Below are 23,672 nucleotides of genomic sequence, written 5' to 3'. Positions count from 1 at the left end.
TATCTCCCTCCTCCCCACCCCACTTTTCAAATGTTATAAACAAATATTCAACTCCTCTGAATGTTATTGTGTATAAATGTCTGGAGCTCCCTAAATAGCATATTGATTAATAAGATTATTCCTCCAAACTGAGATTCCTGTGAAATACAGGGAAACATAATCCTGATAAAGAAAGCTCTCTACATCATCTGAATCTACATACTATATTATTCTCTGCTTCAAATTATTATCTTTCTTCTTTGCATCTTTGTTTTTTTTTAATATTGATTAATTTAAGCACCATTTAAAAATGTTTATTGTTGGGTTTTAGTAATACAATATGCACCATCCTTCACTAGTATATCTTCTCTGTCACCAAATCCCCTCCCCCTGCATCCCTTCACTTTGTTCTAGGGCAGACAACTTAATTCTCTCTTTCTTTCTCTCTAAATCTATCTCTCTCTTTCTAGCTCTCTCTCTTTTCATTTTGACACCATGATTTGTACAATTGTTAATGTAGTAGTGACTTGCGTGTTACTTTCTCCACTCAATGCTGCATTCTTCTTTAGAGAGATTAGTCCCAAATATCATTGTTCTAGTAGTTCCTTCTCTACTTTAGCTACATTACTACTCTTTGTGGCAAGCTTCCTACCCTTGAAGGGACCACCTGACCTTAGTCTCTATTATCTCTCTGGTATTATTACCATATTATCTCTTTTTTTCTTATGTACTATAAAGGAGTGATATTATTTATGTCTATCACTTTTCCTCTGGTTCATTTCACTTAGCAAAATGATCTTCATGTTCAGACATGTCTAAGCAAATTTCATGACTTCATTTTTTAATGGCTGTATAGTCTTCTATTGTGTAGACATACCACTTTTTTTTAATCAGTCACCTGCTGTTGAGCACTTGGGTTGTTTCCAGATTCTATCTATTGGAAATAGTGCTACAATAGACATATTAATGAAGAGGGAATTTTTACATTATACTTTTGTGTTCCTGGGGTATATCCATAGGAGTGTTTTTGCTGGATCATACTAAAGCTAAATTTCTAGCTTTTTGAGGAATATCCGTATCTGAAACTTAGGTAAATAGAGGGAAACAGAGGCAAAATACACCATGACATTGAAATTAAGGACATCTTCAAGGAGGAAATGCCATTGACCAAGCAGGTGGAAGCAAAGATAAACAAATGAGACTCCATTAAACTCAGAAGCTTCTGCACTTCAAGAGAAATAGTGACTAGATCACAAAAGACTACCAAGAACGGGAGAAACTTTTCAAAGAATACCCATCAGATACAATATAAATATCTAAGATACACAAGTAACTGACTGACCTTTACAAGAAAAAAAAATCTAACCCTATCAAAAATGGGGAGAAGACATGAACAGACATTTCCTCAAAGAAGAAATGCAAATGGCCAAAGGCACACGAAAAAATACTCATCACTTTTCATCAGGGAGATGCAAATCAAAACAAAAATAAGGTACCATCTCATGCCCCAGAGAATGGTATACATAACAAAGAACAAGAATAACCAGTGTTTGTGTGGATGTGGGGAGAAAGGAACTCTCATTTACTGCTGGTGGGAATGTCATCTAGTCCAGCCTTTCTGGAAAACAATCTTTGCATTTTGAAAGACTAAAGAAACAAAGATTTCAGTCACTCCTGAGTATTACTAATGTCCCTTACTGTGGTCTGCACAGTGCCTAGCCTGCTGACAACCTCTGTGTACAATTACAGGGTATTTATTTTGACATTCTCTCAAAGGGCCAAGAGAAACAGGGAGCTGTTTACTATGTTTCTTACACAAAAGTCTACTTTCTATTTTTCTTGATTATGTCTCCATCTGTTGTATGATTTTATTTTTTTTCAACAAGATGTTTTTCTACTTTCTTACTTGTGTAAGTACAAGTTACCTTACCTATTTTGAGATGTGGAACTTGTAGAACTTTTTTGTTGTTGTTGTTGTTGTTGTCTTCAGAAGCAGGAAATTCCCCCCTCTTCAATATCTTTCCCTTTGAGCCTGGAACAGAAATTCAATGACTAGGTTATATTTATTACCAGTCCTTAATGTGTTTTAAATGTTAATAAAATGGGAATTGCCCCCAGCCATCTCTAAATCTAGTTGTTTTGAATACTAGTTTTCTAGGATTGGCAGAGTTTACCAGCAGTATTTGATAATAGAGCCAGATTTGTGAATAAAGTACCTAGAGTTTTTAATCCTTCTGTAGCAAATATATGCCCTGTCTTACTACTATAAGTAAACTCTAAATGAGAAATTAAGGGAGGTATAAACTATAAAGTACACATGCCTAAGTTGAGGATAAAAACACACAAAATTAAATGCCTTGTTCAGAATATAGCTCATTGACCAAAGAGTTGGGATTTTTTTTTACAGACCTGTACTCACTAAGGGTTTTTAAAACAATTTATTTATCTGCTTTGGCCAAGACACTCACTAAGAAGCTGAGCAATTAAAGGGAAAGACTTAATATGTCCCAATTGTGAAAAAAGGATTATAATTTCTCCTCACATTTTATTTTTTTATTCTTTAATTAACCTGCTTTATATATCTTAGGCAGTAAAAATGCCAATGCTTTGGGAATACTTTACTTTTTAATAACTTTATTTTTCATATATTATTTGGGCAGTGATATTAATGACCTTTTATTCTTTATGAAGGAAAATTAACAGTGATTGAAAATAAAAAAATTTAAAAATAGTTTAAAGACAGCTAATGTTTTAAGGAAATCTGTGACAAAGTTTAATTTGGTTTCTAAAGCAATACTGGACTAAATAGTAACAGAATAAATTGGGCCAAAAATATCTTGCAAACACAAGTATCCTGATGCAACATGTATGAAGACATACACAGTCTGGAAAGTGTCTTTACCCTCATTGTCTTCCAAACATTGTAATTCAGTTACAAGGAAAAGGCCCTCACTAGCAGACATCTTAATAGAATGAAAGAAATAGCTTGTCCATAATAAATTAGCATTTAAAGAAACACATGTAAATTATTAAAAGAAACTTGATGCCTAACAAAACACAGGTTAGTTACTACTGCCTAAATAATTTTACCTTAACTCAGTAAGAGAAATGCAAAGTTCTTAGGCTATACAAAGGCAACTGAGAAAATACGCATTTTCAATTATTGCCTTTAGCTCTTCAGAGAAAATAAAACAAAATGTATAAATTACCTGTTAGGAATAAGTCAGTGACATGAAAGAAAATGTTGTAATAGAAAAAGAAGACCATATCATGCTAAAACAATCCAGAAGATCAATGATAAGTGACATATTATACTTTTCACAGTGTCAGAATCACTAACTTGTTTAGAAAACTGATTTTTACAGAATGGAGTACATTTTTGATCAAATAACTCACTGCCAAGAATATATTCACAACAAAACCTATATTTGAAATTCAGTCCATATGCTTGATTATGAATGCAAGAGAGATGGTGTCACAGTAATGACCATAGAAATGATTGTTTCTAAAAAAAAAAAAAAAAAAAGAAAGAAAGAAAGTGAAAAGAATAGATAGTTGCTAAATGTTAGAGAGGAGAAAGAAAAAGACTGAATATAACTATAAATGAAGGACCATGCATAACATTTATACCAAATTGGGTACAGAAGAAATTGCAACCCAAAAGCCAAAAACCGCCTCCGTCTATTTTCTAAATGAAGTTGTGTCAGAACACAGCTTTGCCCATTAGTTTCTGGGATGTCTGTGGTTCCACTCAAAACAGCACCAGAATTGCAATATTCTGAGAAACTGGATGTCCCATAAAAGCTGAAATACTTGATATCTATTCATTTAAGGGGCAGAGAAAGTGATGACTTGTTCCACACAGAATCACAAAACAGGAAAACAATAGCATGTCTAATCATCACATACACAGAAAGGAACCCAGCAGAGATAAAGATGATCTGTCAAAAAAAAATCACTGCCTAATTACCAAGCTATATTTCTAGTAGTTTGAATAAATATACTTCATATGGAAAAGAATCCATTGTTTTTCAGAAAGTTGTACAGCACAAACTGCACAAAAGCACAAGCATATAGTTCATTTCACAAATCTTAGTTCAGCGCCTACTTTCTGTCAGGAAGTGAACATAATAGACATTAGAGATCTGAATGTCGACAACAAATATTTGATTCTGCAGAGCTAGTGAGCTGTAAAATGGGTTAAAATGGTACATGAACTTGACATGGCCATTTGTCCCACTAAAGGATGAATACAAAGAAAGCCTTGCCCCTTCCTAACAAATGTCTTGATATTTCCCTTATTAGATCATGGAATGAATTCAACATACACCAAAAATTGAAATCTTCATATTCTTCAAAATGAAGTTTATCACCAAAACATAAAACCTAGATTTTTTATTATAGAAATGTATAGTCAGAAAGTCATCATGACTAGATTTCCACTAAATACTTTTGTTTTGTTTTGGGGGTCATACCCTGCTGTGTTCAGGGGTTATTTCTGATTTTGTGCCCAGGGGTATATACTGGCAGTGAAAATGCCCTACCTTTTATCATTTCCAGACCCATCCACTAGATACTTTTTAATCAATTAAGTTTTTAATTTATAAGATTGTTTATTGTTTTCTCTAAAACACAGCTCTCTGGATCATTTTTTTGTTTCTCTGTTGTCTTATTTTCATGCACAGATAAATAAAAGGTTGTTAAAAATATAGTGTGGAAAGATACGGCTTCATGATATTTATAAAGTCATTACTGATTTAAAATGTATTCTCTTGAAACAGTGGATTCCCTTCGACATTCCACTCACCAGACCTTTCTTATTATTTGACTGCAATTCAGCTATAAGAATAGGCTCCTAACTGAGCCTTTGCTTCCACCATTTTAGGCATTACCAACTCAAATTGAAAATCAAATACCATCCCTTCACAGTTCTACTTTCCTCCATTACCTCCATATAAATATATAATGGATTTTGTATGCCTATTAAATTGAATTTCAAAGTTTCAGCCTAATATATTACAAACTGCACAAAGCCCCCTTCCGTTCCACCAATTCCACCTCACACCAGGAGCCCTGTGCTATGCTCACACCAACAATCAACCATACCATGCATGGAGAGATTTGGTTCTGCCTCTTGACCTACACACTTAACCTGACTTATGGTCCTGTACACTGCAGGCTTCTCTTTCAAGGACCATTTTGCACTCTTTCAGTATCTCAATTAACTATCTTTCAAGAACAAAGCCAATTTCTGCCACTGGTGCTTTCAAAATGATCCTTTCATTTTCTTTTCTACTTGAGAATTTACTAAAATATGCACCCTCATTATTCGACTTCCCAAATAAAGTCTCAACTGAAGAGCAAAAAACTACATCGAATTTTTTTTGGAAATTCAGAGAACATTTTAATTATCAGCAGTAACAAAATAATATACTTAAAAATAAAACTATTGAAAACTAAAAGCTATGATAAATACATCAATAGAAATGGCAGAGACATCAATACAAAGCCAGGTTATGTCCATAATGGATAGCTGAGTATTGTGAAGATGACCATTCTTCTCAAAGTAATGACCAGTTTCTACTCAGTCCATATATAGATATAGATATAGATATAGATATAGATATAGATATACTTACTTTTAGGAATGAAAAACAATCTCAATCTCAGATTTCCTATGGAACAAAGGGAAGCCTTAATTGTCAAAACAAGAATAATGAACTAGGTTGGAGAATATGCAAAGGATATCCTTTGTATTAAATAAAACTTCATACAAAGCCATGGTAAAGCAAACCAATGTAGTTCTGATAGACATGTGGACAAAATGAGCAGATCAGAGGGTCAGAAAAAATTTCATGTTCAGTGCTTTTTCTCCAGGCTCTGTGAATGTCATGAATTAGAGGTTTACTCTAGACCAGGTTCCTTTTTTGAGTTTGTTGAGGGAAAAGGCTGGTGGCAGACTAGGGTGGAACGGGCATGTGCCTTAAGCCAGGAGACAGCACAGAACAGCTTGTCATGAACTTTCTCAGATGATCCCATTATCAGGATTTGAAAAACTTATTGAAAAATTCAAAAGCTTCCTTTAATACTTTAACTCTAGTGTTAATTTCTGTTCAACTCACTGGTCCTCATAGCTTTGCAGCAGCACAGTTAAGTGAATATTCAGGCCATTAGTATCCTGGGCAAGTTTACTTCCAGCCCTGGGAAGAAGAGTTTAGAGTGGGGTTAAACAGCAGAGGATGAGCACACATGGATCAAACCTTGTTTATTTTAGGTTAGAGTGGGATACTTATAAAATGCTCAGTAAATCAGGTTCAAGGGCTTCATTCCATCAGGTTTAAAAATTGGCTCTGTAGGGGAAGGGTGATTTTTGGGGGGGAGCAGGACAACCTGGATGAGCTCGGGGGTTTTCCTGGCTCTGTGCTCAGAAATCACTCCTGGCAGGCTCAGGGGTCATATGGGATGCCAGGGATTGAACCAGGGTCAGTCCCAGGTCTGTAGTGTGCAAGGCAAATGCTCTACCTCTGTGCTATCACTTAACCCCTGCAGGGGGAGTTTAAACAAAGAGAAGTTAAGGCTGTTACTGGTCACAAGACTTTTAGGTGACATTTGTGTATATGCAGTATTTTAGTGGCTTGGGGAAAAGCAAGATGTGGGCTCTGTATACTTAGGGGAAAGCAGAGGGTGGGCTCTGCTTTCAAGAGGCAGCATGTGTCCTTCAGAGAAGTGATCATCACTTTCCCATCTGGGGGTGGCCTTTCCTACATAGTTGCCTGTTGAGGCTCTTTTTGAGAGAGGTAGCTTTACAAAGGCCTTCATTGCTTTCCCTTGGTGAGAGCCTAACTATGATTTCGCAAGACCATCTAACTACATCTCCTCCTTTTTACTTACCACGGAAGATTTTCTGCCAACGCTTATGGGTGGGGGAAGAAAGGAAACTTTCACCAAGGAATTGGTGTAGGCAGGGGCTGTATGAAAAAATGGAAAGGAAAGAATAGAGTAGGCCCATCAGAATATCCTACAGGGAACCAGGGGAATATGGCCTGGTTGTTGTATCTATCTTTAAGTCGATGTTATTCTACACTATCCCTGATTCATTGACATAATAGCAACACTGTTCCTGGAGAAATACACATGTTTCTCCTTCATGTTTCTTGAGGACCACTTCAGCCAACTAAGTAGACCCTGAGTCCCCACTCAAAATCAGTCCATGTAGTTAGTCCAGTTTCAAGCAGGATTCCTCTTATTCTGGTGGCATGGAGCTGAAAGGGCACCAAAAAAGAGACCAGACAGGCAGGGTTGGCAGTGCTTAGAGATCAAGGAGTGTTGAGCTGGGTGGGGGGGTTCCTAGGTCTGCAGTTGTTGTATTGTCACTGATATGGCATCATCTGAAGTTAATCTGTCAGAAGACCACCAAGTACCACTTATCTACTGCTCCATGTTGGGTTCCAACTGAAGATGAAACCAGTGATGTCTGATCCCAGGTGAGTCCACACCCATGCCCAGGAAGAACAGCTTAGAATGGGGCAGGACAACAGAGTAAAAGTACATATGGATCAAGCCCTCCATGAATTACTTCAGGAAGATTACTACTGCATTCATATTTCTTATAGTACTGAGGAACAATTCAAAGTGGCATGCTAGCCTAAGCCTGACAAACAGGAAGGTTTATCACCCCAGTGTTTCTATTCACTTATAATGTATTTCTAACCATTTCTCATATTTCTATCTATCTAATGTCTTTCTGCTATCTCTTGAGGTTCAAATCCTTTGTGAAAATAAGACATTGAAATGGAATCACTATAATAGGGACACTTGGGCATTTTGCTACAGGATTTTTTTTTTATTTAAACCAGTTTTTGTACTAGTATGCGCTGCTTGTCTTATCATCCATCATGTGTGATAGTAAAGCCATTGCCTAGGCTATTCCTGATATATGCAAATTCCTAGTAAGATATTCTCAGCCTGATAAAGATATTTAGTTTCTTGAAATAAATAAGTTCCATCAGTATTGGTGACTGCAGACTAATTCAGATGTGTTTTTCTGCAATATATTGTGGGCTTTGTTTGAGTCTCATGTCAGATTATCCATGTTAGTTTTATCTGCAGCAGAAATGGGCACTGGCTTCCCAAAATATCTCTTAGCTATTACCTATAATGCTTGAAGGAATTCACAAATGCAGATACCTTGTTATGCATGCTGCTTCCTAAAACTGCCTCTGAGACACCAGATGGCACAGCAAGAGCTGTACAAGTGACAGATGATAAAGTGTATTAAACCACATAAATTAACCTCATCATGACCATAGTATAAGATGCCATGGGGAAAAGTAGGAGGATGGAGGAGCAACTGCACTTTATTACCCACAGGGAGGAATTTAAATTCCATCTGGGGTCTCTCATGTGAGGATACAGGAACCCCAGATGGCCTGTGAATTTTGAACATTTGTGTAGGCTGGGGTTGCTTAATCTTTCTGAAAATTAACTGACACTCTGGCTAGGAAGGATGCTTTAGCTATACCAAAGCTATGTTTCATTTAGCATGGACAACCTCTGCAAATCATTAGAAGAAATAATCCCAAGCTTACCACACCAGCATGTCATGATGGTATCTAGGCCAAAAGAGTACAGAGTAAGCCTGTTTTCTGGATGCACTTCAACCAAAAGCTAATGAAATTGTAATATGTGTGTATTCCTGCTTTCTAAAGAAAAGGACGAACATTAAGGGATGGTCAAATTGATCACACTGAGTGTCTAAGAAGAGTAAAGCATTTCTATCCCACTGTAAAGTCTAGAGTTATAATCACTGAAGGATCGTTTTGTTGTTGTTGTTGGTGGTGGTGTTTTAGTTTCCACAGAGGGGCTCAGGCTTACATTTACTTCTGTTTTTATAAGATAAAATTCTCTCTACTGAGTGAATAAAGCAGTCTTTCTATTTACAGTAGGGGTAGGGAGTGGCCCTCTGATAGTTTGTGGGGGGACTATGGTGGTCCTTATCAGCAGAACACAATCCTGACTCTGTGCACTGGAATCACTACTGGCAGTGCTGAGGAGACAAAAGGCTACTTGGATTAAAGGGGTGCTGGCTGTGCAAGGCAAGCACCCAATCCAGTTCTAAAAGTCTTATTATAGGGATTAGATAAATAAGAAAATAGGAAAAGTAGATACAAGTATTTTTAATTTACTTATGACAAATAAAATGCTAATAAAATTTGGTGGTATAGAGTTGAGATAACTATGTATATTAAAACCCTATGGGTTATTATAAGCAGGTGGCCCAAAGTAAAATAAATATGTTTTAAAATTGGCTTGGGAAGAAGTGTAGAGTGATGAACGAGACTTGGGTCATTTGTGGAGAGATGCTGACACTCGTGATGAAGGGTGTAGAACGATAAGCTTAACTCTAAACCTATCGTAGCAGCTTTCTAAATCAAAGTGAATAAATGAAATAAAATGTAAAGAATAAAAAGAATGTTGTTCAAAGTCAATTCAGATACCTGCTAATTAATGTTATAAGCACATGATAATAAAATAGTGAAATCCAGAAAGTCTAAATCTCAAAAAATATTCTGTTTGGGGAAAGCCAACAATTCAAAGCTTGACAAACAGGCATGAGACACTTTAAAAATGAAATACCAAGGGCCTGAGAGGTGGCGCTAGAGGTAAAGTGTCTGACTTGCAAGCGCTAGCCAAGGAAGGACCCCGGTTCGATCCCCGGCGTCCCATATGGTCCCCCCAAGCCAGAGATGATTTTTGAGCCCTTAGCCTGAAATAACCCCTGAGCATCAATGGGTGTGCCCTCCCCCCAAAAAAGAAATGAAACACCAGAACCTGAAACCACAGAGAGCCTGACCCAGCAGACTGCTTTGTTGCACATTTCTACAATCGATGCACATAGTAGGATTAAAAAGGCACTCCTGGGCCAGAGAGATAGCCTGGAGGTAGGGCATTTGCCTTGTATGCAGAAGGACAGTGGTTCGAATCCCAACATCTCAAATGGCCCCCCACCCTGCCAGGAGGGCTTTCTGAGCACTGTCAGGTGCGACCCTCCCCCCCCCAAATAAAAACAAACCAGCACTCCCATAGTCAAAAGCCAATAGTTTCAAAAAAAGTTATTTTGAACCTAATTTATCCTAGTCTTGGCCAGGGCAAAATACAAGTGAGAATTCAAGCCAACTCCCTGGAATGCTTCTTTTAATCACCAACATTGATTCACCTTCTACCTTACAGAAATCTCCACTTACCTTGAGATTGTAATTGTCATTCTCTGTGTCTTTCTCCTCTAGCAACTAACTTGGTCCCCTGACTTCCTAAAGGTACAAACATGTATTTATATTCTAACGGTCTGGAACAGAGTAAACAAAGAAAATTTTTGACACAGTGGATGACCCAGTTATTGATGCCAATGTCCAAAGCGGGTCAATATACAGGGTCTAGAAAGTTAAGTAGAGCTTGCAGTCAGGTTCAGCACACTACAAATATATCTAGTCCTCTGCCTGGTTTGCAAAGAGTATGGAACCAAAGCCAGAATGAGTCTCTATGCTCAGTTCCCAGTATCACATAGTTTCATAGATGTGGAACAAATGTCCCACAAGCATAAAGCTACAAACAATCAGGTCAATACTACCAGGACAAATAGGAAATATCAAATGTCACCTTATGTTGCTCCAAGAGCTACCAGAGAAGTCTCTATTTTTAAATAATTTAAGTTATTGTTATTTACAAAGTTATTAATATGTGGGTTTTTTTGACATACATTGTTTCAGGACTAATTCTAAAACCAGTGTCAAGCTCCTTCTATCAATATTTTCAGAGTCCATCCATGTCACCACCACCAACCCAGCCTGCCATCATAATAAGCACTTTTTTTAAGTTTTGCTGTTAAATTTTGGGTCTCATTTCTTTGTTGTTGAGTATGGCTTGGATATTTAGTTCTGTTCTTTCTTAACACCCCCAATGCAACTGAAATCCATTAGCTCCTGTCTCTCATCATTTCATATGTGTCATTCTCTTCCCCCACTCAATTTATATTCTTCTTCTCACTATATGGGACTAGAGTGGTCTTGACAACCCCCATTTAAGCCATTGTATTTTCTATGACGTTTTCTAAATACCACATATAAAGGCCCAGAGAATTAGCACAGTGGTGGGCGTTTGCCTTGCATGCAACCAATCCAGGATGGATGGTGGTTCGAATCCTGGTATCCCATATGGTCCCCTGTGCCTGCCAGGTGCAAGTTCTTTTTGTTTGTTTGTTTGTTTGTTTTTGGGCCACACCCTTTTGATGCTCAGGAGTTACTCCTGGCTAAGTGCTCAAAAATTGCCCCTGGCTGGGGGGAGACCATATGGGATGCTGGGGGATCAAACAGTGGTCCTTCCTTGGCTAGTGCTTGCAAGGCAGACACCTTATCTCTAGCGCCACCTCGCCGGCCCCCAATTTTCAGTTTTTTGAGGAATTTCCATATGTTTTCCTTCCATAAAGGCTGGACTAGCCAACATTCCCACCAGCAGTAAATGAGAGTTCCTTTCTCCCCACATCCCCACCAGCACTAATTATTCTTATTCTTTGTGATGCATGCCAGTCTTTGTGGCATGAGATGGTACCTTATAGTGTTTTTGATTTGCATCTACCTGATGATTAGTATGTGGAGCATTTTTTATGTGCCTTTTGGCCATTTATTTTTCTTCTTTGAGAAATTGTTCATTTTTTCTCCGCAGTTTTAGACTGGGTTAGATTTTTTTTTCTTATTAGTTTCTATTGTGCCTTGTATATCTTCAGTATTAGCCCCTTATCTGATGGTATTCTTATTCTCTTATTTTGCAGGTGGCTTTTGTATTCTAGTCTTGCAAGGCAGACACCTTACCTCTAGCACCACCTCTTCGGCCCCAAGGAGCAATTTCTGAGCACAGAACCAGGAGTAACCCCTGAGAGCCTCTGGGTGTGACCCAAAAACCAAAAAAAATGAAAAAATTACATTTAAATTATATCATCTTGTATTTATCCTTTACCTCTGGATTACTTTATTTAACATAATATCTTCTAGTTCTTTCTATTATCAGAGGAGATATACATAATACCAGGCTACAACTACTTTCAATAAAATTAGGGTGTTTAAACGAAGTAATGTCTTGAAGGAGACACAAAATGGGTCTGTCTCCTCTGCAGATCTGGCCCCTAAGGATAATCTTCCAATCATCTGTGTGAAAATGTGTATTTTTTAACCTCTCATGAAGTATTAAGAAATTATATTTTATGGAAAATACCTTACCAAGTGATTCTAGGACTTAGATTTGGGCATAAACTCAAGCTGGTGGCTAAAAGATAGGAAAAAGAAATAAAAAGGTAAAAACTCCAACAGCATGGATTTTCCAGAACCATCCTGCTGAATTACGAAGATAATATTGCGGTTATTGATGTTCTAATCCAGAGTCTTTGGCTATGATTTTAAAGAACATCTCAATTCTACATTCTTTCCACAGAGACTCTTCACAAGTCAAGTCACTATCTCCACCCACTTTGATCTCTGTGATCAAAGAAGTCAGAAATGTCCCTTTCTCCTATAGTACACTCACCTCCACCTCCAAACTGCACTTTCTGGCCCCCATGCCTCCTCCATCCCACCCATTGCCCAGCCAGTAACTGGGATGATTTTTCTAATCCATCATATTATTCTTCTATATAAAACCTTCTGTGTGCATCAGGCTTCCCAATCCGTTCAGAATAAAAGTATAACTCTCCACCCTAACTGGTAATGTAGAGTACTCCGGGCTGTCCCACAATTAATTTGGGACCAACACTTATTTAGACATTAAGCCACAAAGATAGTTGTTTTTCTTTGTTGGTTTGTTTTTGGTACAAGACTGACAAGGATTTTTTTTTTTTGCTCTGTAAACAGGACTCTACTTGTTCCCACATCCATATTTTTTTCTCCCACATACACGACTGTCTCTTATCCAGCATTGTTGTCCTTTTTCAACCCTTTTATCCTATTTCAATATAATAGGTCCTGCCTGAAAATGTTTTTAGAGATGGGAGGAGGAAAATGCCATGTGATACTTTTTATTTGGGTCACATGTTTGTGCAAATCTTGCTACAATGAATCAAAATGTCTCCCAGAAAACTTAAAGTGGGGGAGATTGACCATGGTTTATCATATAGCTCAGTACCAACTCTAACCATGCTAGAAAAAGTCACTCTGGGAAAATCCTATTTATAGCCCTTCCTTGGAAGTGAGGATATAAGGCACAAAGGACCATTCAATTGGAAGAAGAGAACAGAAAGACTCTTAAAGAGATGATTGACATTAGTTATAGAAAGCAAGGACCCAGCAGCAAAGCAGTCTGTCCCAACAATAACAGACGTTTGCCAAGGGATTCTAAACCTTGTTTCAGTTCTCCAAGAGGACTATTTGTTACACATATTTACATGCTTCCTCATTTCCTGTGTAACGCATAAACATAGCCCATGTGCCTGGTGTTTGCAAGATAATGGATCTATTTCCTAAAAAGTCCCAACTGAGATGGAATTTCCAAACTTAATCTCATTTTGTAGACACAACTCATGAATTTTCTGTAGAACGCTGTTACATTTCAGTTTCCTTATGAGAAATATGGGTCAAATGCTATGTAAATTTTCAGCTATAAATAAATCATAAGTAAAGACATCCAAATGTACATCAATTATATTTTTCAATGTCTCTGATGATTACAGTAATAGTTTGATCAAATTCAACTCAATACTACTACGCAGATTCTTCTATTAAATAGGCTGAATCACAAAAAGGAAATAAGATTGGACTTCCAACTTAAACTGAATTTCTACTTTATTTATTCACTTATTTTTTGACATATTTTCTTGAATTTTGTTTTGTGGCCACAGCTGGCTCTACACAAAAGTTATCATTCCTGGCAGTGCTTGAGGAACAATACAGGATGCTGGGTATCTAAGTCAAGTCAGTTGCTTGCTATACTATTTCTTTGGCCCACTTGATAGTTTTTTTTTTTTTTGGACGCACTATCAGGGTTCAACTTAGATCACTCCTTGCTTAGTGAGTTAGGGCCTTATGACAAAAATTCACAGATCAGGTGGCTTAAACAATTAACACTTATTTTCTACAATCCTAAAGCTTTGATGATGGTGGAAAGCAACCTTGAAAATTCATAAGCAGGCTACCTTTGCTGTTATGACTCTCAAGAATTCCTTTCTGCTAGTGTGTGGGAAGAGAGAAATGAAGTCTGAGAAACAAAAAGAGAAAAGGAGGAAGAGAGAGACACACACAGAAAGAGAAAGTTCTCTTGTGTATTTTTTATATTAAAACCCTAAGTTTATGACCCCATTTAATTTTAATTACTTCCTTTAAGGTCCCAACTGAAAATACATCCTCACTGAGTTTTGACATGTTAATTTGGTAGGAATGCACACATTCAATCAATGACACTGTAAACATTGAAAGATAATACCTTTTCTTAGATATATTTTATAACCTAGACTTTTTGTGAACACTAGAACATTTTTTATAAAGAACAATATAGATATGTATAGATAGAACACTAGGTAGAACAGATTTTTTGCATGAGACTGACCCAATTTCAATCCCTGTCACCCCATCTGGTGCTCCTAGCACAGACAGGAGAGGTCCCTGAGTAGAGAGCCAGTAGTATCAGTGAGCATGAGCTCATGAGCATCCATGAGCATAAGAGGCTGTGGCCCAAAAAACAAATACAATTTAAATTGTGCAAAAGAACAAGTTATTGGAGTGATTTTAAAATGAGTGCTCTATTATTAATATTTCAAAAATCTCTATAAAATATGGACTTCACATAAAATGATCAGAAATTAAAGTTTGACTATTTTCAAAATGAATTTTTACCCAGAGATCTTAGTAGACTATCAATTGAGTTTAAATTATTCTTGGCAAGAGGAGGGTTGTATGATTGCTCTAAGATAAGAGAAACATAGGCTGATTTGTTGAAACTTTCCTAAGAGTTTCAAAACATGCTGCCTTTATTTAGATGGACATTTTTTAAGTAAGTGCCAAGATTAAGTATTTTTCATAAACATTCTGGAAATTTCATCACAGATTTATTTGTTAAGCCCTATTTTAGCTGGTGCCTACACTTCTGTGATTTTATGCTTAAAAAGAAAGTTTTTGATGTGCACTGGTTCAAAAAAAAATGAAGTATTTTACAAGTTTGCCCCTTTCATTTCCAAATGTCTCTTTCCATTCAAATTTAAATAAATTGCATCTACTTTATTTTCTCATTCCCAATCACTTGTCTCAAGTCCAAAAATATAGGAAAATAAGATCCAGGAATAATTAGGTATTTTATTTAATATGAAGCCATGGGTTTATTTACTTGATATGAAGTCATAACTTCAACTGTCTCACAAGCGATAACTGGCTATATCCATAGATTGAGCTCTAAAAAACATAACTGTAAATATTTACTACTATACAATCCTTCTCTATTTACCTGTCAATGTATATTTTCTGACAAGTAATCAAATAGTATCAATTAAATTCGACTGCTGCTCTTTTTGATTTCTTCCCCTCTCACTTCTCTCCTCTGACTCCTAAGTTGGCTAGTTTCAATACTTCTTTTGAAAAATTACAGTATATCAGGGTATTCAAGCTTGTTATTTATTTTAAAAATATGTAAAACCTCTTTCCATACTCTGAGATTACAGGCAATCCATCAATAAGTTTTCTTTGTCAGTAATTAAAATATCACTAACACTTTATGGTTCAAATAACTTGAATGTTTATCATAAAATACAATCATCTAGTAAAATAGAAATAATTCTATTCACCATATCTATAAGGAAAATAAGATACAGATTAGGGCCAGTTGACTTTTGCCAATTACCAAACCTTACTAATGGCCAAAATTTAGGTGATGGCAAATTTTCTTACCATAACGACATAGTTTCTTATTAAACTATAGCTGTTAGAAAAAAACAATGCCTTCCTTAGAGGTAAGTGGGGAAGAGATCAGGTGGGAGAGTGGAGACATTTGTAGTGAAATGTTCACTATTGAAGTAGCATTGGAGCAGCATGTTACTGAAACTCAATTATGGACAACTTTGTGGCTTTGTGTCACATGGTGATTCAATTTTAAAAAATACTTAATTAAAAATAGAAAAAACTGGGGCCAGAGAGATAGCATGGAGGTAAGGCGTTTGCCTTTCATGCAGAAGGTCATCGGTTCGAATCCCGGCGTCCCATATGGTCCCCCGTGCCTGCCAGGAGCAATTTCTGAGCATGGAGCCAGGAATAACCCCTGAGCACTGCCGGGTGTGACCCAAAAACCACAAAAAAAAAAAAATAGAAAAAACTTACAAAACAGTAAAAAAAACTTTCAAGAAAAATATCATTTTGGAAACCTGGTAAAAAATTGTTCACTAGTTTGCCTAGATAATTAGAAAGTATTCTGGCCTGTCACCTATTTAAATAGAAAGTGTCATAAATGTGTTTCATCTTTGAATCAAGTCCTTAAAACTATACATGTCAGAGGCAACCTCAAGTTACTATCAGGAGTAGTGGAATCTTTTTAGGATGTCCACATACAGATAAAGATGACTTCATGTTTCCAAAAATGCAAGAACTAAATTATGTTTTTAATGGCTGCATGGAATGTAGCCACAGGAGACCATAATCCTTCCCTAGATACTGTTCCAGGTTCCCTCTGATAAACTCCCTCTGTATTCTTTGTATTTCATGTGTATCTAATATTTCACACATTTTGCTAGTTCAATTTTGGCTCTTTTATACATGACTGTGCACATTATTTGGCTAATTGTCTCCCAAGATAGCATGACCTAATCCCAAGAACCTTCACATTTTAGTTTATATGGCAAAAGAGACTTTTCAAATGTTAAGAATTTTCAAATCTAGGTTAAGCATTTTAAGATAGAAATATTATTTTGGATTAAGTGGACCCAGTAAAATTGCAGAAAGACAGAGAAACAGATAGTATCTTGGCAATGGAATCATAAGATATGAATATACTACATACTGACTAAAAGATGGCAGAGACGGTAATGAAGCCTGGAATGTAGTTCTGCAATACTGGAATTTGGAAAAGTCCAAGGAAGAACACTTTTTCTATAGCCACAAGTGGGTATGAGCTTCTATTGACCTTTGCCCAGTAAGACACACTTGAAGCTTTGATCTTCAAACTGTGTGAAAATAAATTTGTACTGTTTGAATTAACTAGATTTGCTGTAGCAACAATAGGAAACTAGTGTAGTCAGCACACACAGACATATATATATATATATATATATATATATATATATATATATATATATATATATATATATATATATATATGAGTGTGTGTGTGTAAATATATACTCATATATGTTGTATGTTCCAGGTAATTCAAGAGGTGATTAGAAGACTAATAATTGAGTGAGCTTATGAATAACTAGGGTTTAGAGAGGATGAGGTTATCAATGCAAAATAAAACAGTTTTAATATTCTCTTTAATTAGGGTGGGATGGGAATGGGGAATGTCCAAAGGCCGAGCAGGACAGAATATTATTAGTTCATCTTTAACTCATATTTCTGTGCAATATGAAAAAAATAAACTGAGACCTTCAGTGGATTTACATAAACTGACTTCAAAATGTATTAAAGCTGAGAATGGCCCAAAAACAATAAGAAAAATGTATTTAAGTGCAGTTTTTGTTATTTCCATTAAAATTAATTACTAAAATTAAAATAATTTTTGGTACTTTCCACATACATCCATGAAATGTATACTTTAATACATTAACTAATTCACCCAGGCATCTTTGCTGGCTCTCTCCATTCTGGAAAAGACTGGATTTTTTTCTTGTGCATGTATTTAAATTTACCTCTCTTTTTATGTAAGAATAAACTTATGGGGAAAGGAAGATAAATAGAAGACTTTGGTGGCAGGAAAGTTGTACTGGTTAAGGGTGGTGTATGTTCTGTGACTGAAACCCAACAATGAATAATTTTATAACCAAGATGCTTAAATAAAGCAATTAATAAAAATCTTTAAATATCTGGTTATAAGGTACTATAAAATAAAAATTACTTCATTTTATGTACAAGCATTTGAAAACCCGATAATAAAAATGGTCAATGAAAAATTAAAAACCATTAAAGGGCGGGGGCAAAAAGATAACACTGGGTTGGGCGTTTACTTTTCATGCAGCTGGATAGATGTGGTTCGAATCCTGGCATCCCAAATAGTCCCCCATACCTGACAGGATCGATTTCTGAGCAGAGAGCTAAGAGTAACCCCTGAGTGCTGTCAGGTATGACACTCCCTTCCAAAAAAAACTAAACAAAAAAAATCTATTTTGACTTAATTCTATTTTAAAAATGGTTTGCTAATTTTGTACTACAAGATAGAAGTACCTACATTATTACCTCTCATGAATTTGAAAATGTATCTTCATTTATGTATATCCTAGGAAAAATAGTTCCAATGAGTTATAAAATTTAAACAAATTCTATGTATGCATCATACAGAAAAATGAGCTTCCGGTTCATGGTTGCTATTTCAAGGACAATTGCAACACTAAGCTTAAGATTTTAGCTCTTGCTCAAATAATTGCCTGTTTCTCAAATAAAACTAAGTAGTATCCCCTCAATAATCGAAGGGAGCAGAAAACACTGGAGAACTCTAAAATGCTATTCCCAAATGGGAACAAAACTACCTGCAGGCTCATTGATTTCTTAAGAGAGACAGCTGATGAAACACAATAATTGCTGTTTTTCTTTTATTTAAATATTTAGAACAAAAATAATTTTTGAATGGTCTTGAGTCAAGTAGGACAAAATGCACTTGAGTGTTTGATTTTAAACCATAAAGTACATTAAAAAATAAAACATTTTAAATGGAGTACCACTAAGAAATGTTATAATGTACATCTGGAGACTTGAGGGACAAAGTAATTGTACATGGATTCTGTTTTATTTCTTCTTAATGTTCCTTGACTATATGTTCAAAATTAAGGTGTCAGCAACGGGATTTCTTCTGAGAACTCTGTTTATTAGTGATTGTCCTTCCACGGTAACTTTACCTTGTCCTCTTCCTTTGCATCATTGTTCTCATAATTAAAAATAAAAAAAAAACATTTTATAGTTATAGTTTCATTGGATTAATCAGGAGTTTGATTTAATTGACAAAGGAAACAGATATGTTCACTGCTGGTTCAAGGTTCTCACATTTAAAACTCCCTGGATTTCAGGGGAATAAGAGACAGATCTCTGGCTGTGCTATGACACAAAGGCCTTTATTATAACTTTAAAATGACCCAACTAGAATTATTTGTGGGTGCATTTTCAATAAGATAATCAAGGAAAAATAAAACCAATTTAGAAATATGTTTCTTAGAGAATTTCAAATTGTGCCAGATTATTAAATCACAGTATATAAATATATACACTATACATGTATATATAAATGTGTAAGTCATATAAGATGGATTTTGAAAAAAATATATTGTATATACTTGTGGTTATAGTGTGTAGTTTAATACCATTTAACTATTTTTATATGATATACTTTATATATTTATAATACCATTTAACTAACCAGTTTTAAATCACATCTACCCAGAAGTAAATATCAAATATAATTTATAAGATAATTTTTGAAATTTTATTTTAAGCTATAAACTTAAAACACTATACTTTTAAAATTCAAGAAATTTAGAAGTGAATTTATCATGTTTTCTGGTAATAGAGAGGTGAACATAAAACAAAGACAATTTATAAGTTTCAATACTTTAGATGTTTTTTTTTTCCTCTAAAAGAGTTTTTCCCCTATTTCTTCTTACTAATTAGTATTTAAGTTTCAACTCATCACTTCTTTGACCTCAGATCAGTGCTGGCTAATGATCCTTAGAAGCATAAAAACCCTAAATGAGGCTCTTAGAAAGTAAAGATGCAACGGACTGTAATAGTCAATTCTTGGATGAAAGGGAATAAAGAGAGCTAGTAAAATATTATTGCAGATTTCTTTCTAATATCTTGGGAGAAGTGCTCAAAGTCATATATTGAGTACTGTTTTATTTATAGTTTTGAGTTGCTCAGAACTTTTTCTCAAAGTCCTGACTCAAATCAGAGTTATCTCCCTTCGTATTTTTAGGAATCTTAATTTATATTCTCTAAATAAGTAAACAATAGCTAGTTAGTAATGACCTAGGAATATGCCAGTCAAAAGAAACTGAAAATATGCATACTGAGAATTCATTGTTCTGACAGACAATAGGTATGACAGCTTAACTCATTTGTTCCATATTTCAGTTTTCCCAATACCCTACAGATATATATTTATAAATGATTTTGATTTATGGTAGTTATGAAGATAACTTAAATGTCATAAAATAAGATTATGTAACTCATATAAGTTTTGTCTTTTTTTAGCTGATAATCAATTTACTTCCCTAATAATATATCTATTTTATTTTTGCTATACCACCAGTGATTTTTACCTCATTTAAATATCCCTAAATGCTGATTTTATTTGACATGATTTTGACAATTTATTATGAAAAGCTATAATACTTGTATGAAATGTTTCAAAATATACAACCCACTCATATACACACACTTTCTTTCACACTATCTCCAGTGCTCTGTGAATCACCATTTAAAGGATATCTGCTACTAATTAACAAAAAATGCTGACATTTGAGTAAGTTTGCATTATGCATAGGTGATCTTGAAAAAAGAAAGCTGCCATAGCCTTGGGATACATAAAGTACTATTCAGGGACTTCAAAATTAAGATTAGATATTCAGTAGAAGGATGACTAGTTCACAAGTCATAGCATAAAATATGAATAATGATTACCAAGGTGATGAATTTCAAATAAGCAACCTGGAAAATGAGTTTTATAAGCTATCTCTAGAAAGGCTACCAATGTGTTAATTTGTTTTATGAAATAAAAACAAAACACCTGGTAGCAGGTAGTTTAATTAAAAAATAGAATGACTAGCTTAGAAATGTTCGGAAAGCACAGTAGAGGAGGATTGGAAATATATATGGGCACAGGTCTTATAAAGCATAAGACAAAAGTTCTATCAGTGCATCTCAACATTGGCTTTGTAGTTATGGGGAAAAGGCAAATCAAATAATGTGATGTCAAGAATAGAAAAATAAAAACTCAGAGGCCGGCGAGGTGTCGCTAGAGGTAAGGTGTCTGCCTTGCAAGCGTTAGCCAAAGAAGGACCACGGTTCCATCCCCTGGTGTCCCATATGGTCCCTCCAAGCCAGGGGCAATTTCTGAGCGCTTAGCCAGGAGTAACCCCTGAGCATCAAAAGGGTATGGCCAAAAAACCAAAAAAAAAAAATCTTTCAATGCTAATATATACCTAAAATACTACTGTGAAAGATATGTAAGCCAATATGGTCAAAATAAAAATTAAAAAAAAATAAAAAAACTAATTTGATATAAAATACATAAAGAAATAAGATAAATATATTCCTTACAAAGTATTTTTGTCTCATATCCCATTTGGTATCCTAAAATCAAAAGATATTGTTCCAAAAGTCTCATTAATGCTAAATTCTATATCTTATATGTCTGTGAATACACCCAATTATGAACATGCTTGTAATCCTGATGCTTAAATAAATAATTATTAGGAAAAGAAAAACATAAAATAGAAAACAAATAAAAGAAAACACACCTTTTAAGTGATTCCAACTACAACAGATACTTTGGCATAAAACTGTACTCTAGCAAGGTTATTTCCATATATAAAGAAAAACAGTAATGATGGAGTAGGATAAGATTTCAGCATTCAATGTCTTGTCAGATTTTATCTTTTTGAACATCCTTAAAAATAGTATATAAATGTACACTATTTCTTTCTTTCTTTTTATTTTAGGAGTAGAGTAACGTCCTTTTATTTGTGAGATTCTGCACTACTCTCTCAGAAGTTCTTGGACACGATGCCGTCAGACTTGGCCAGTCTGAGGATGGAATCGTGGGACTCACCCATCCTGCAGATGGCCCGCAGTTGGCGTAGGTCTTAAACTGCCCGTTAAATCTGCCTGTCACCTTGTCCACCTCGGCTACGTTGTATACTATTTCTAAAATATTTCAAGCAGAACAATCTAAGTTCACTCTAAAATCTTTCAAATATGATTTTAATAATTTTACTTAGATATCCTTCCCATTCATTCCTAGAGCTCCCTCTAAATAGCAGTAACTTTTTACCCCATACAATTTTCCACGATAAAATGGCAAAGAATTGTCCATTCATGATACTGTTTTTTCGCAGCAAATGAAATGACCAAAGATACTTTTTTTGACGGGGGGCACACCTGGTGATGCTCTGGGGTTACTCTTGGCTATATGCTCAGAAATCACTACTGGCTAGGGGGAGCAATATGGGACACAGGGGCAAACACCCTACCACTGTGCTATCACTCTGGCCCTAAATATCATCTTTCTTTTTAACCACTCATTTGCCCAGATTTTATTTCAGTTTCACAATGTACAACACATAACAGTGTATCTTCATCTGAGGCACCACATATGCTTTCCTTTTTTCTTGTTTAGTCTTTGTATTGGATTTTAATTGGACGAAAGAGAGGGTTGGTCACTCCAGAAGTTTTCTGAGAAGCCATTCTTAGCTCTGTGCTCAGGAATGAGCTCCTGCAGTACTCTAAGGGATCATATGTGATACTGAGTGTTGAATCAGTCAGCCACATGTAAGGCAAGCACCTTAGCCTAGTACTATCTCTCTAGCCCATCAGATGCTTTACTTGAAGCAAACATATAAAAAATGTCAAGAAAAAAAGAATCCTAATTTAAAGAAAAGCATTAAGAAGCCTTGTCTATAGACTCCATAAAAAAGAGAATTCCCTCTCAGCCCTCAAGGAAGAACAATGTGGAAGCTAACATATTATAATTTTTTAATTGCCAATCGGGGCCAATTTTTTATATTGTATATTTGGAATTTTGGGCATACTTTAACCAGTAGAAAGTGTAAAGGGCAGAAAACTTATATCAGAAACATTCTGATGTGATTAAGCCAACTCAGCTTCTCGAGATCACTTACATCACATGTATTTTCCCTGAATCAGGAGTGATCTTTGAGCATAGAATTAGGAATTACTCCTGAGCACAGCCAAGTATGCCTGCACCAACACCACCACCACCACCCAAAAAAAAAAAACATAAATATTCCAATCCTTGGAAAAATGCTTGAATCTTGGGGAAAGGCAGCAGAGAGCACAATGAAGATGTACCAACTACTCGGTTTTAACTAACGGATACACTACTGAAGTGACACTGAATCTAGGAAATATAAGATCAAGTAAATAAAGATATGAAGTTCAACCTAGAGAGAGAAAATATTTTACGTTAAGTTAATTGAGTCTATGACTCACAGTACTTCACACTGGGCACCAGGGAATACAATGCCAAGTCATAGGAGGAATGGAAGATAACCATCACCATGATACCTCAGATAAAGAGCATATAAAGCAGGTCAAAGGTAGAATGTCTTCAGATTTCAATGGAGCAGCCTTATATTGTTGTGAAAAGCTAAAATTACTTAGATATCCTAATGTTCCAAATAAATGTTACTTCAAATTTAATCTCTTAAACAAAAGTAAGAAGTCATTTCAAGTTTTGTTAGTGTAATAGTAAACATCTGATTTTCTCTGAATTGTTTCTAACTCACTTGAATT

This window comes from Suncus etruscus, chromosome 4 (genome assembly GCF_024139225.1).
Source record: "Suncus etruscus isolate mSunEtr1 chromosome 4, mSunEtr1.pri.cur, whole genome shotgun sequence".
NCBI classification, from domain to species: Eukaryota; Metazoa; Chordata; class Mammalia; order Eulipotyphla; family Soricidae; genus Suncus; species Suncus etruscus.
Note: the sequence above shows the minus strand (reverse complement) of the source record.